A 14,527-nucleotide genomic window follows, 5' to 3' on the forward strand; every position below is an offset into this window, starting at 1 on the left:
GTCGTCAAGACCAGAGGGAACAGGAAATCCCACCATAACATCTTTTACGGTTTCTGCCAGACCTTTCCAAAAGAGAGCTGCTAGGGCATCATCATTCCATGTAGTAAGGACCGCCCACTTTCGGAATTTTTGACAATATAACTCTGCAGAATCCTGACCCTGGTTCAATGCCAGTAAAGTTTTCTCAGCTTGATCAATAGCATTAGGTTCATCATACAACAACCCCAAGGCTTGAAAAAACACGTCCACATTAGTCAGAATAGGATCTCCGGGTGTCAAAGAAAAGGCCCAATCCTGGGGATCGCCGCGTAGCAGGGAGATGACAATTTTAACCTGCTGCACAGAGCTTCCCGATGAGTTAGGTTTCAAGTCAAGAAATAGTTTACAATTATTCTTAAAATTCAAAAATTTAGACCAATCCCCAGAAAACACAGGAGTAGGGATTTTTGGTTCAACAGCTGATGATTGAGCAAGATAGGCAGAAATTCCCCGCACTTCAGCAGCAAGCTGCTCAACACGATCAGACAATTGCTTAGTCTCCATTTAGACTAAAAATATCCTCCTACAGCTCCAGAAAAAAAGAGGAAAAAATATATGAAAAAAAATTCTGACACTTTTTTTTTTTAAATTCTTTCCTTCTTTAGAGTACCCTAGAGTCTACAGTAAGGCTGGTGATTCTGTTATGAATGGGTCACCGAGGAGGATAGCCGGCCCTGGTAAGCCACAAAAAACCAGAGAGGTTGGTAACTAAGCGGATGCAGACCCCTGATCCTGTCCACACAACTAGCAGTAGCCGTGGAGCGTACCTACAATGATCCTAAAGCCTAAAGCAAGAAAGAGGAAATCTAAACTGCCCCGGAGCAGACCCCAAAGGAATAGATAGCCCCCAAACATATATTGTCAGTGAGACAAGATGAAAACACAAACGCAGGCAGAAAAATAGACTGAGCAAGCGATGGGGCCCACACTAACTAGACAGGACAGGAAAGGAAAGACACTGTATGCAATCACGCAAAAAAACCTGCAAAAAGTCCAACATGTCTGATGCACAAAAACACTGAAGTCACACGACTTCGCCCCCCACTATATCAGCACTCTGGTATATTCTGAAAGCAAAGAAAAAAGAGACCAATATAAAAGGGGACAAAACAAACTGGCACATGCAGTAACATATGGACGGTGATTCAGCACAGCCCCAGCCGGAGCTGGCTGACCCGCACAAACCAGAGATATACAAAACCAGATCAAATGCATACAGAATAGCAAATGAAACACTTAGCTGAACATGCAGGAATAGAGCAGAAGACATCAGACCTCAGGAGGCACAGGAAAAAAATCACCAGCAGGGTTAGAGGGAGTCAGCTGTCTTAAATCCCAATTCAGGAACCCCAGATCTCCAATCATCTTCCTCATTATCAGGTGGCAAGCCTCTGTCAATCAGATCAGCTCCACTACCTCCAGTAACCACGAGAGGGAGCCCAGAAAGAGAACTCTCAATCTGACCAGCTCCACTATCTTCAGTAATCACCAGAGGGAAGCCAGAGAGAGAATTCACAACACCCTTCTATCTGCTCTCCTATCATTGCGCTGTATTACCTCTTCCCAGACTCTGTTTGTCTGAAGATGAGTCATACTTATGTCTGTTGTGCTCACAGCGTCTTGTAATCTTTCTGAAGAGGATTTCAAGCTCTGAATCAGAAACTCAAATTTCAATACATGTTTAGAGTTTGGGGAAATAAATGGTGTACAAGTGTGAAAAATAAACTATAATTGTCATTTCAGGATAAAGTCTGTCTGCATCTGTCCTGCCTCTTCCATAGAGCTGTGTAGACACTGTCATAAATGGAATTATACAGATCAAAGGCCGGTGCCTTGGATCACTTCCTGCATCCGCGCTGTTAACAGGTAATTGAAGCAGGTTATCTGATGGACAGCAGACACGGAGTGTGTACATTGAGTTACTAAGCAACTGACAGTTGTTGGAAGGGCAGATTTTGACTACATCCATCGAGTGAGTGGTGTTCGTGACTAATTGGTGGCTGCAGGAGTGTTGATCCTCAGATACCAACTGTTATCTTCTATCGGAGAAATGGGAAAGTCTGCCTTCAGTGACTACAGAGTTTACAGAGGGATGATCAGTCCAGGGGGAGAAAGAAGCAGATTATTTTCAGGTGTACTATTCATTGAGTAAATACAAATTAAACTGATACATACGCTTAAACCTCCTTTAGGGCCGTGCAATTTTTAATTTTGTCGCTTTCATCTCCCAAGGGTCATAACATTTTTATTTTCTCCTATTTCTTTCACTGCCATCATCTGTACTCCAAATGAATACTGTCTGATATAACTGCAGGCAAGTAGACTGGGGAAATGCAGGGGTTTGGATCCCACTTCTATTCAATGTTTTTACATAAATGAAGACAAATCTCCTAATAAATCAATTTGCTAAGCATCATAACTTTCCATTCTAGACAAAGGTTGTCCCCTAAGGAAAAAAATCTGTTATCCTCCAGCAGACACAAGACATGCTACATGTGCGTAGAAGACCCCCCGACCATGTCGCTACTCCCCGCAGAGGAGCAGCTCAGGATGCACACATACGTGTGGGTGGTGGAAATATAAATATGGTAAGGATTAAAAAGGAGTGTATTGCTGTGCACAGGGGGTGCCTGAAGCTCAGTGCACTAGTGTGGTGGGAGTGCTTGATGCCAGAATACAGCATGTCGGGAAGGTGGGAAGTCCTGGATGTACAGACGCCGTCTGCAAGGGAGAGGGGCACAATATCTCAGTGTGGTTACTGTGGGGAATCTTTAGTTCTGCTGATACAGGGAATTTAGATTGAGTGGGCTCTGCATATCACTACTGTGGGGGGAGGGCTCTGATGTCACCACTGTGGGTGGAGGGCTCTGCATATCACTACTGTGGGGGGAGGGCTCTGATGTCACCACTGTGGGGGGAGGGCTCTGATGTCACCACTGTGGGGGGAGGGCTCTGATGTCACCACTGTGGGGGGAGGGCTCTGGATATCACTATTGTGTGGGGGCTCTGGATAACACTACTATGAGTGAAGGGCTCAGGACAGGGCCAGACTGGCCATCTGTCAATTCTGGCAAATGCCAGAAGGGCCTTTCTGGTTGTGGGCTGTTTTATCTGCTACATTGTTAACAGAATCCGTGTTCTCAAGACATCCATACTGTTAAGAGTTGTGACTGAGCACAAAGTGGCTGACTCTGTCACTTACCCCAGCAGGCCACGGGTATCATTATAAATATGGGTCTCGTAGTAAATCTTTCTTCCTCCATCCAGGGTAATATTAGTAATATATCCACATCTGGTGCTTGGGGACGGGGACAACATGGGCCTGTGTGATATCAAATGCCAGGGCTGAATTTTAGTCCCAGTCCGTACCTGGCTCAGGATATCACTACTGTGGAGGAAGGACACTAGATATCACTATTGTGGGGGGAGGGATCTGGATATCACTACTGAGGGGGGAGGGCTCTGGATGTCACTACTGTCGGGGGAGGGCACTAGATATCACTATTGTGGGGGGAAGGCTCTGGATATCACTACTGTGGGGGGAGGGCTCTGGATATCACTACTGTGGGTGGAGGGCTCTGGATGTCACTACTGTGGGTGGAGGGCTCTGGATGTCACTACTGTCGGGGGAGGGCTCTGGATGTCACTACTGTGGGGGAGGGCTCTGGATGTCACTACTGTGGGTGGAGGGCTCTGGATGTCACTACTGTCGGGGGAGGGCTCTGGATGTCACTACTGTCGGGGGAGGGCACTAGATATCACTATTGTGGGGGGAAGGCTCTGGATATCACTACTGTGGGGGGAGGGTTCTGGATATCACTACTGTCGGGGGAGGGCTCTGGATGTCACTACTGTGGGTGGAGGGCTCTGGATGTCACTACTGGCGGGGGAGGGCTCTGGATAACACTGCTGTGGGGGGAGGACTCTGGATATCACTTCTGTGGGGGGAGGGCTCTGGATATCTCTTCTGTGGGGGGAGGGATATGGATATCACTACTGTGGGGGGAGGGCTCTGGATATCACTACTGTGGGGGGAGGGCACTAGATATCACTATTGTGGGGGGAGGGCTCTGGATATCACTACTGTGGGGGGAGGGCTCTGGATATCACTACTGTGGGAGGAGGGCACTAGATATCACTATTGTGGGGGGAGGGCTCTGGATAACACTACTGTGGGGGGAGGGCTCTGGATATCACTACTGTGGGGGGAGGGCTCTGGATATCACTACTATGGGGGGAGGGATCTGGATATCACTACTGTGGGGGGAGGGCTCTGGATAACACTACTGGGGAGGGAGGGCTCTGGATATCACTACTGTGGGGGGAGGGATCTGGACATCACTACTGTGGAGGGAGGGCTCTGGATCTCACTTCTGTGGGGGGAGGGATCTGGATATCACTTCTGTGGGGAGAGGGATCTGGATATCACTACTGTGGGGGGAGGGATCTGGATATCACTTCTGCGGGGGGAGGGCTCTGGATATCACTTCTGTGGGGGGAGGGATCGGGATGTCATTTCTGTGGAGGGAGTGCTCTGGATAGCACTACTGTGGGGGGAGGGATCTGGATATCACTACTGGGGGGGAGGGATCTGGATATCACTAATGTGGAGGGAGGGCTCTGGATATCACTTCTGTGGGGGGAGGGATCGGGATGTCACTACTGTGGAGGGAGGGCTCTGGATATCACTACTGTGGGGGGAGGGCTCTGGATATCACTTCTGTGGGGGGAGGGATCTGGATATCACTTCTGTGGGGGGAGGGATCTGGATATCACTAATGTGGAGGGAGGGCTCTGGATATCACTACTGTGGGGGGAGGGATCTGGATATCACTACTGTGGAGGGAGGGCTCTGGATATCACTACTGTGGGGGGAGGGATCTGGATATCACTTCTGTGGGAGGAAGGGATCTGGATATCACTACTGTGGGGGGAGGGCTCTGGATATCACTTCTGTGGGGGGAGGGATCTTGATATCACTTCTGTGAGGGGAGGGATCTGGATATCACTACTGTTGGGGGAGGGCTCTGGATATCACTTCTGTGGGGGAGGGATTGGGATGTCATTTCTGTGGAGGGAGTGCTCTGGATAGCACTACTGTGGGGGGACACATCACTATTGTGGTTGACACTGGATATCACTACAGTGGGGAGCACACTGAACGTCATTACAGTTGGGGCTCTGGTTGTCACTTCTCTGGGGGGACAGTGGATAGCACTGTTGTGGGGAACACTGGACATCACTACTGTGGAGGGACACTGGATGTCATTATTGTGCGGGTCTCTGGATGTCATTTCTGTGGGGGAAACTGGATGTCACAACTTTGGAGAGACATTGGATGTCACCTCTGTAGGGGGACATCACTCTTGGTGAATCAGGATGTCAGTTCTGCATTGGGACAGTGGATGCCACTAGTGAGGGGTCATTTGGATGTTTTGGGTTGTCATTATGATTTAGAAAGAGAAAACACAGTAGTTTGACAATAAATGGCTTCACCCAACCACTAACCATAGTGGAGAAAAAGGTTTGGTGTTATCATTCATATTCTCTAAAAAAAAGGCCAAGAAAGCAAAAATTCTGCCGGGGTATGTAAACTTTTGAGCACAACTATATGTCAGGTAAATACAGCAGTCTCAGTGTCTCCAATGTGATGTTTATACAGCAGTTCCAGTGTCTGCTATGTGATGTATATACTGCATTCTCAGTGACTCCTATGGGACGTATATACAGCAGTCTTGGTGTATCCTACATGACATATAGAATACGCCGGGACTGTTGAATATGTCAGGTAAATACAGCAGTCACAGTGTCTCCTATGTGATGTATATACAGCAGTCCCAGTGTCTCCTATATGCTGTATATACAGCCGTCCCAGCGTCTCCTAAGTGATCTATATACAGCAGTCTCAGTGTCTCTTATGCAATGTACATATAGCAGTCTTAGTGTCCTATGTGATGTATACACATCAGTCTCGGTGTTTCCTATAAGATATATACACAGCAATCTCAGTGACTCCTATGTGACGTATATACAACCAGTTCACCAAAGGACAAAAATTCAAAAACATCACAGAAAAAACAGCCTTACCAACACCAAGTTACGATTCCAAATTCCCTAGCAGGATTCAGCAGGCCCCTATGATAAAGGCAGGTGCAGCACATGTGCAAAATATTGATGCAAACAGCCACTCAAAACCTTACAATTCATGGGGGGGTGGCTGTCTAGTATTAAAAATGCACTTAAATGAGGCTTGCATAGGACAATAGTCACACAGGTGCATATTATGCACATTGTCTGGTTTGCAACCTATCGAAGTCTCCCGTACTAATTGATCAGGCAAACTGCCCAGCACTATATACAGTGGCATGTCAAAGTTTGGGCAGCCTTGGTCAAAATTACGGTTGCGAACCGTTAAGCAATTTGAAGATGAAATGATCTCTAAAAGGCCTAAAGTTACAGATGACAGTTTTTCTTTGTATTGTAGGCAAAAAATATATATATATTTCTCTTTTACATTTAAAAATTACAAAAAGAAAAATGAACTGATGCAAAAGTTTGGGCACCCTGCATGGTTAGTTCCAAGTAGCAATACCTTTTGTAAGTATCACAACTTGTAAATGCTTTTTGTAGCCAGACAAGAGACTTTCAATTCTTATTTGAGGGAATTTCATCCTTTTTTCCTTGGAATATTCTTCCAGTTCTGTGAGATTCCTTGGTCGTCTTGCATGCCCTGCCTTTTTGAGGTCTAACTGCGGCGCCCACCAGGGGGCACTCAGTCCGGGCCGGTCAGTTCTTTAGGGGATGTCACAGTAGCGGTGACCCAGTCCGTGGCCCTGGGCGTGCAATAAAAATTCTGAGGGAAAGTTTATAGTGGATTTAATGTGACACCACCTGTGGTGTTCTGCAATGGATGGCTGATGCTGCTTAAGGAGACCACTGGGGCCGATGGTGACGCAGCTGGGATGGTCTGCTCCCCACAGGTGGAGCGGGGCCCCAGGGCTACCGGTAAAGTTCTTACAAGGGATCGTGGACCTTGGAGTGCAGGACTGAGTGTGTGGGGAATGACACAAGGGTTGTAGTTTCCATTACCTTTACTTGATTTGAAATGCAGACCGGGGCACGGATAACAGTTGGTATGAGACACGGCAGCCTGGAAGCAATTTAGGTTCTCCAAAGCCAAATGGGTTTGGAGGCCTTCCTGTTGCGCTGCCTTCTGAGGTCCTGGCTGCCTAAAGCTATGCTTGGGCCTCTGTTCCTCCTTGTCCTTAAGTCCTTGCCCGCATGACAGGCAGCTTGAGCCTACTACAGGTGTCGCTCCTTCATATCGGCTCCGGGCTCTAGGGTGCTGCTGTGCAGATGGGTGGTTGATGAGACCAGGAGACATGCAATCCCCTGCCCTCCGGATTTAGCTGCTGATACTTCTGTACCCACGCAGCCACAGACTCCAGCGTTCGGTTTCTAGCACTCAGCTCTGGGGTGAACTTGGTCACAGCTCCCCTCCCCAGGTTCTCTTTGACTTCCCTCCTTCTTCTCTCACTCTCTCTCACAGACTGACTAGCCTCACCTCCAGGCCAGAACTTATAGGGAAGCTCCCCTGAAACCACGTGTTAGAGCTCCCCCTTGTGGTCTGAAGTCAGGAAAAGTGTTGGATGCTGGTGTTACCTGGCAAGGGGAACCCTCCTTGCTTCCAAGCATGACATCACTCTCTGTGAAGGAGGCAATGCCACTGTGGCAGCCGGACTGGGGTGCCACATATCCACAGATTTTCAGTCATGTTCAGATCAGGGGACAGTGGTAGTCTATTGTGGATTTTGATGTGTGTTTAGGATTATTATCCATTTGTAGAAGCCATCATCTTTTTAATTGCTTTTTTACAGATGGTGTTATGTTTACATCAAGAATTGTTGAAATTTCATTAAATCCATTCTTCCTTCTACCTATGAAATGTTCCCCGTGACATTGGCTGCAGCACCACTTCAAAGCATGACTGAGCCACCTCCATGCTCATGGTCTGACTGGCTCACCAGAGGAGGGCCAACGTGCTGGCACTGTTTACAGCTACAGGCACAGCGGGGACAAAAATCCGGCTGATTGGAACAGTATCCGTTCAGTGTACATGATCTGCAATTTGCCAGGAGAAGAGAGAGCTTCACCGATGGCTAATCCGCTCTCCCTGGCTTTTCCAGGTGTGGTAGAGCAGTGACAAGGATCCAGCAGGATTGATCAGTGTTCTGTCCAGTATGAGAAGTGAGCTGCAGTCTGCAGCAGAACAGAGATGCAGTGACCCGTGCACTGCCCTCCCGGGATGTCTAATACTGAGAGGAGCAGTTTGCCATACTCAGTGGCACTAGCACATGGACTGCAAACATGGCAGTTCACATGTGTTAGTCCTCTTTTACACTTCAGTTTTTTGCCATCAGTCAAAATCCGCCAAAATTTGAAGATGGCGGATCCGCTTTTCTTGTTGCGGATCCGCCATTTTTCCCCATTGGGATACATTAGTGGCGGATTTTGACGGATGGTCGTCCGTTGCCTCTGCTATTCGGCGGATCCGCAAAATTCCTTGCGGATTCTGTCTGAGGGGGACGGAGCTTGTAACGTTTTTTTTCGCCGTCAAAATGGCGGGTGACGGCGGATCCGCCGTCATCCGCCATGCGGTAGAATGGCCGCCTATGGGCGGCGGATCCGCCAAGACCCGCGATTTTGCGGAATCCGCCGGCGGAATCCTCAAAATCGCACTGCGCATGCCCAGAAAAAAAGATACTTTTCCAGACACTCCCAAAACTAAGGTGGGCTAATTGGGCCCAGACATGCAGAAGCAGCCAGCCAGCAAGCAAGCCAGCCAGCCACCAAGCCTGCCAGACAGCCACCAAGCCTGCCAGCAAGCCTGCCAGACAGCCACCAAGCCTGCCAGACAGCCACCAAGCTGCCACACAGCTATCAAGAGGCCTGCCAGTTACAGCACCAGCACGCCTGAAAGTGTGAGTATACCTATTTGTTTATGACATTTCTGTGTGTGTGTGTGTGTGTGTATGGCCTGCTAGTGTGTAGCCTGCCTGTGTGTGTGTGTGGTCTGCGAGTGTTGCATGTCTGTGTGTATATTTTTTTTTTTCATACTTTTTTTTCTGTTGCATGTGTACTGCATTTTATTTTCATACAACTGTAATATTATTGCATTTTTTATGCTGTGATTGTGTGGTGTATGGTATGTGGTGTAATTGGGCCCAGACAATCCGGCACCAGCCACACTGAAGACACCAAGCTAGACATCTGACCGCAGCCTGACTGATATTAGACCGAACTAGCGCCATAAAACCTGCCTGTCCAGCTGCAAGTCTACCACCTGCAAGACCCCTGGAGCGTGTGTGTGTGTGTAATGCATTTTTTTTTTTTTTTTCCATACTTTTTTTTTTATGTTGCATGTGTACTGCATTTTTTCTTCATACTTCTGTAATTTTAATGTATTATTTATGCTGTGATTGTGTGGTGTAAGGCCGGTTTCACATTTGCACTTTATAGCGCAGCGATGGCCTGCACATGGCCGCCGCTAATCTCCACCCCCTCCCTGCCCGCCCCATCCGGTCATCGCCGCCTACTAGCGCACATGGATGCTTGCGATCTGCGCACCCTATCTTTAGCATAGGGTGCGCAGATCGTGCGCTGGCAGGATTTTACCGTGCGCTGCGCACTTTTGAAGGTGTGCCGTGCGCGCCAAAATGCAACATGCTGCGTTTGGCGCACACGGACACACCTTCAAAAGTGCGCAGCACACGGTAAAATCATGCCAGCGCACGATCTGCGCACCCTATGCTAAAGATAGGGTGCGTAGATCGCAAGTGTCCATGTGCGCTAGTAGGCGGCGATGACCGGATGAGGCGGGGATTAGCGGCGGCCGTGTGCAGGCCATCGCTGCTCTATAAAGTGCAAATGTGAAACCGGCCTAACTGGTATTGTATGTGGTGTAATTGGGCCCAGACATCTGGCACCAGCCACACTGAAGACACCGAGCCAGACATCCAACACCAGCCCGACTGATAGAAGACCAAACTAGAGCTATAAAACCTGTCTGCTCAGCTGCAAATCTTCCACCTGCAAGACCCCTGGAGTGTGTGTGTGTGTGTGTGTGTGTGTGTGTGTGTGTGTGTGTGTGTGTGTGTGTGTGTATGTGTGTGTGTGTGTGTGTGTGTGTGTGTGGCCTGCCTGTATGTTATGCGTGTTTGTGTGGGGTTTTTTTTTCATATTTTAATTGTTTTTCTTTTGCATGTTTATTGTATTTTATTTTCATATTTGCAATTGTGGTGTGATTAATGTATCTGTTGTAAATCGTTGTTTTTTATTTTTCATTTATTGTGGTATTTAAAATAAAGAGCAGAGTAGCTCCTATTTGTTGTAAAAAAAAAATTATAAAAAAAAAAAATAAAAAAATAAACTGTTTTGAAAAAATCTCTGTAGTATCATTTTAAAACAAGGTAAAATTAAGTTACCATAAAGGTACATTAAATTTTTTGGTATACAAGTGTGGTTAAAAGTGAGAGATTGCAACATGCCATGAAACAAATCTGGGTATACACAGCAATTACACACCTTAAATCACAGGTTAAACTCTCGGTGAGAGTTTTTCAGGGAATTTAAAAACATGCAAACACAGTGTGGGTATACACAGAAATTAAACACCTTCAATCACTGGTTACACTCTCGGTGAGACCTTCAATCACTGTGGTTACACTCTCGGTGAGAGTTTTTGAGGAAATGCAAACACTGGTATACACAGCAATTACACACCTTCAATCACTGGTTACACTCAGTTACACTTTTTCAGGGAATTCAAACACATGGAAAGATAAAGTGTGGGTTTACATAAAATATTACACACCTTCAATCACTGTGGTTACACTCTGAGAGATAAGGGAATTTACACATGCAAACACTTAAAACTGCGTATACTTAGTTTCAGGGAATTACACTAATTATATACAAATGAAGATTTTTTTTATGGTTTTTTTTAACTTTCATATCATTTTCTTTATACTTGCAGATCACTTCATGAAGCACCGCCAGCAAGGCAGCAGCAGAGACGGCCAGCCAGGCCGCAGCAGAGATGGCCAGTGAGGCCGCAGCAGAGACGACCAGCGAGGCCGCAGCAGAGACGACCGGTGAGACCGCAGCAGAGACGACCGGCCAGGCCGCAGCAGAGACGGCCAGCGAGACCGCAGCAGAGACGGTCAGCCAGGCCGAAGCAGAGATGGCCAACCAGGCCGCAGCAGAGGACAGGCAACCATTAGTTTCCGTGTAAGTATAAAGGCCTGAAAGCTTATTATGATCCTTTGTATAGTAGCTTAACAAGTGTCTGTATACTTGCAGATAACTTCAGCAAGCACCACCATCCAGGCCGCAGCAGAGACGGCCAGCCAGGCCGCAGCAGAGACGGCCAGCCAGGCCGCAGCAGAGACAGCCAGCCAGGCCGCAGCAGAGGACAGGCAACCATTAGTTTCCCTGTAAGTATAAAGGCCTGAAAGCTTATTATGATCCTTTGTATAGTAGCTTAACAAGTGTCTTTATACTTGCAGATCACTTCAGGAAGCACCGCAGCTGCCACCGCAGCTGACCCAGACCGTAATGTCTTCTCCTGAAAGCTCCCCCTCACATCATCAGCGAGCTGAGGTAAATAATTTGTTGGTTTTTTTTTAAACTCATTTTCTTTTTTGTTTAAACACTATCCATGTATTATGTTTTGACAGGAAGCTGATTCAGAGGAGCTGGACGTGCAGGGTGGAGAGACACAAGGAGGGGGTGCACAGAGTGTAAGTTTAGCACATACACACATACATAATGCTACACCCAACACAAACATTCATCACAGTGCACACACAATAACTACGCATCCATCCAAACAAAAAAATTTTTTTTCCACAGTCTTCAGAATCCGGTGCCCGCACTAGAGTGACTCCCAGGACATCCCAGGGTCGTCAAGGTGATGCCTCTGGTGGTCGGCAAACGGTAAGTAACCCTATTTGGATAATTGTTTAAATGAACATCATGTGTTTGAATAGAATGTAATTTTTTTGTTTTGTTTTGTTTTTTATCTTCACAGGTTTCACAGCGTGCTCCCCGGAGACATCTGGAGGAGGGTGTCATTATCGATACAGATGAACTCATTCGTGAGGTGGAAAACCGGGAGCCGCTGTGGAACATGGCAAACCGTTTACACGCCGACCAACCAACCATCCAACGGCTCTGGGATGAGGTCTGTTCTTCAGTTATAGAGAACTGGGAGGAACTCAATGCGAGGGCCAGGGATTTTGTGCGTAAGTATTACAACTTCAGTAACTTATATTCCAGCATGTGAAATGTTGAATACTAAACCCCTTTTTTTTTTGCTTCACAGGTGACAGGGTTATCACACGGTGGCGGTCGCTCCGGGATCGCGTCAAGAGGGACTACAAAAAGGAGATGCAGACCCCGAGTGGATCGGGAGGACGCCGGGGACCCCAGTACAAGAACTACAGAGCCCTGGCGTTCCTCCGATCAACAATGGTGTGCAGAAGGTAAATATTCCCCTAACCATTTCTGTAGTAGAAATGTTTAAACAAATTTTTTTTCAGCAGAGTTAAATTAAATATCAATATTTTTAATATATATTTTTTCTCCTTTTTTTTAGCACCATCTGCAGCACTCGGGAGTCTGCATCAGAGTTGCGTCCCTCTGGAGTGATCCCTAGTGAGACCGCCCCCGGTGACCACATCGAGGTATCCGACCCCTCTGTACCTACCCTCTTGTCTCATCCCTCTATCCCCTCCACCAGCACTGGAGCAGCAGGGCAGACTTCATCACATGAAGCTGCTGGTGACGACTTGTTCCCTGTTCCCCACCCCTCAGACACTGCCGCAACATCTCGACCAACTTATGGTTCTGGCCGGCAGCGTCTGAGGAGTCAGGAAAGGATGACCTTGTCTGACTGTTTGAGTCTAAACTCATCTGTCCAGCATGGTTTCCACACTTATGGACAACAGTTATTTTCTGGGTTGACCATGATCAATCAAAGTATCATGGAACTCAGAAGATACATGGAACAGATGAATTTAGAATCAAACCAGACACCGAGACATACCTTTTTTCAATCCGTTGTCCGGCAAATGGAAGGTTTAAGTACTCACCAGCAGATGCGTGTGATGCAAGCCTGTCAAAATGCTCTAGTGGAAGTACTTGCTGAAGCATCCCATCCTCCCCCTGTCCATCCTCCCCCTGTCCATCCACCCCCTGTCCATCCTCCCCCTGTCCATCCTCCCTCTGTCCATCCTTCCCCTGTCTATCCTTCCACAGTCCATCCTTCCCCCGTCCATCCTTCCACCACCATCCATCATACAACCGTCCCTCCTCCTACCACTCCCTCTCCTTTCTCTAGTTCCCCATTCCATTCTTCCCAGTACCTTCCTTCCCCATTGCATTATACCCCAATGCCCTCACCATACCCACCCCGACATACACCTTCAATGTACCCACAAACCTCGTCTGTCCATCCACTCTCGTCCCAACCACATGTGTTAAACCCCCCTTCCACTTCTGGTCCTCACCAACTCCCTCCCCAGTCCTCTCCCCCCCCCTCGATGTGGTCAACCCTGTTAACCCCTCCAATACTATCTCCACCCAACATTATCACAATTTATAAAGTGTTTTGTTTTTTCAAAAAAAAGGTAATATATACCAAAAAAAAAAACATTTTACAAAAAAGGTTTAAGATACCATAAAAAAACTGTTAAAAGAAAAAAAAAAAAATTCACAAAAAAAAGAAAGTTATTACAAATTCACAAATAAACAATGTTGTTTTTTTTTCAAAAAGAACTTTATTGTGTTGTTTCTTTTTTGTTCTTTCTTTCTTGGGAAATATTCAAAGTACACCAGTGGTGTAAAAGGTAAACATAACACTTGGTAACACAACACTGGGTAATATTTTACAGTACACGGGTGGTGTACAAGGTGCAAAAAAACAACACTTGGTAGCACAATATTTGGTACCCAACACTTGGTAACATTTCAAAGTGTAAAACAACGCTTGGTACACAACACTTGGTAACATTTGTAAGTGTAAAACAACGCTTGGTACACAACACTTGGTAAAATTTCAAAGTGTAAAACTTTACGCTTGGTACACAACACTTGGTAACATTTCAAAATGTAAAACAACGCTTGGTACACAACACTTGGTAACATTTCAAAGTGTAAAACAACGCTTGGTACACAACACTTGGTAAAATTTCAAAGTGTAAAACTTTTTTGCTTGGTACACAACACTTGGTAACATTTCAAAGTGTAAAACAACGCTTGGTACACAACACTTGGTAAAATTTCAAAGTGTAAAATTTTACGCTTGGTACCCAACACTTGGTAACATTTGTAAGTTTAAAACAACGCTTGGTACACAACACTTGGTAAAATTTCAAAGTGTAAAACTTTCCGCTTGGTACACAACACTTGGTAACATTTCAAAGTG

At 46.7% G+C, this 14,527-nt stretch overlaps 1 long non-coding RNA gene across 1 annotated transcript; it reads left to right on the top strand.

The window, feature by feature from the left end:
• Positions 1 to 11,803: 11,803 nt before the first annotated feature.
• On the top strand, positions 11,804 to 13,709 carry LOC141096702 (uncharacterized). The gene is made up of 3 exons (XR_012233759.1): positions 11,804 to 12,036; positions 12,131 to 12,344; positions 12,425 to 13,709. It is a non-coding gene; the product is annotated as an uncharacterized lncRNA (long non-coding RNA).
• Positions 13,710 to 14,527: the final 818 nt, after the last annotated feature.

This window comes from Dendrobates tinctorius, unplaced genomic scaffold (genome assembly GCF_039654945.1).
Source record: "Dendrobates tinctorius isolate UK_male_01 unplaced genomic scaffold, ASM3965494v1 ptg000078l, whole genome shotgun sequence".
Classification (NCBI taxonomy): domain Eukaryota; kingdom Metazoa; phylum Chordata; class Amphibia; order Anura; family Dendrobatidae; genus Dendrobates; species Dendrobates tinctorius.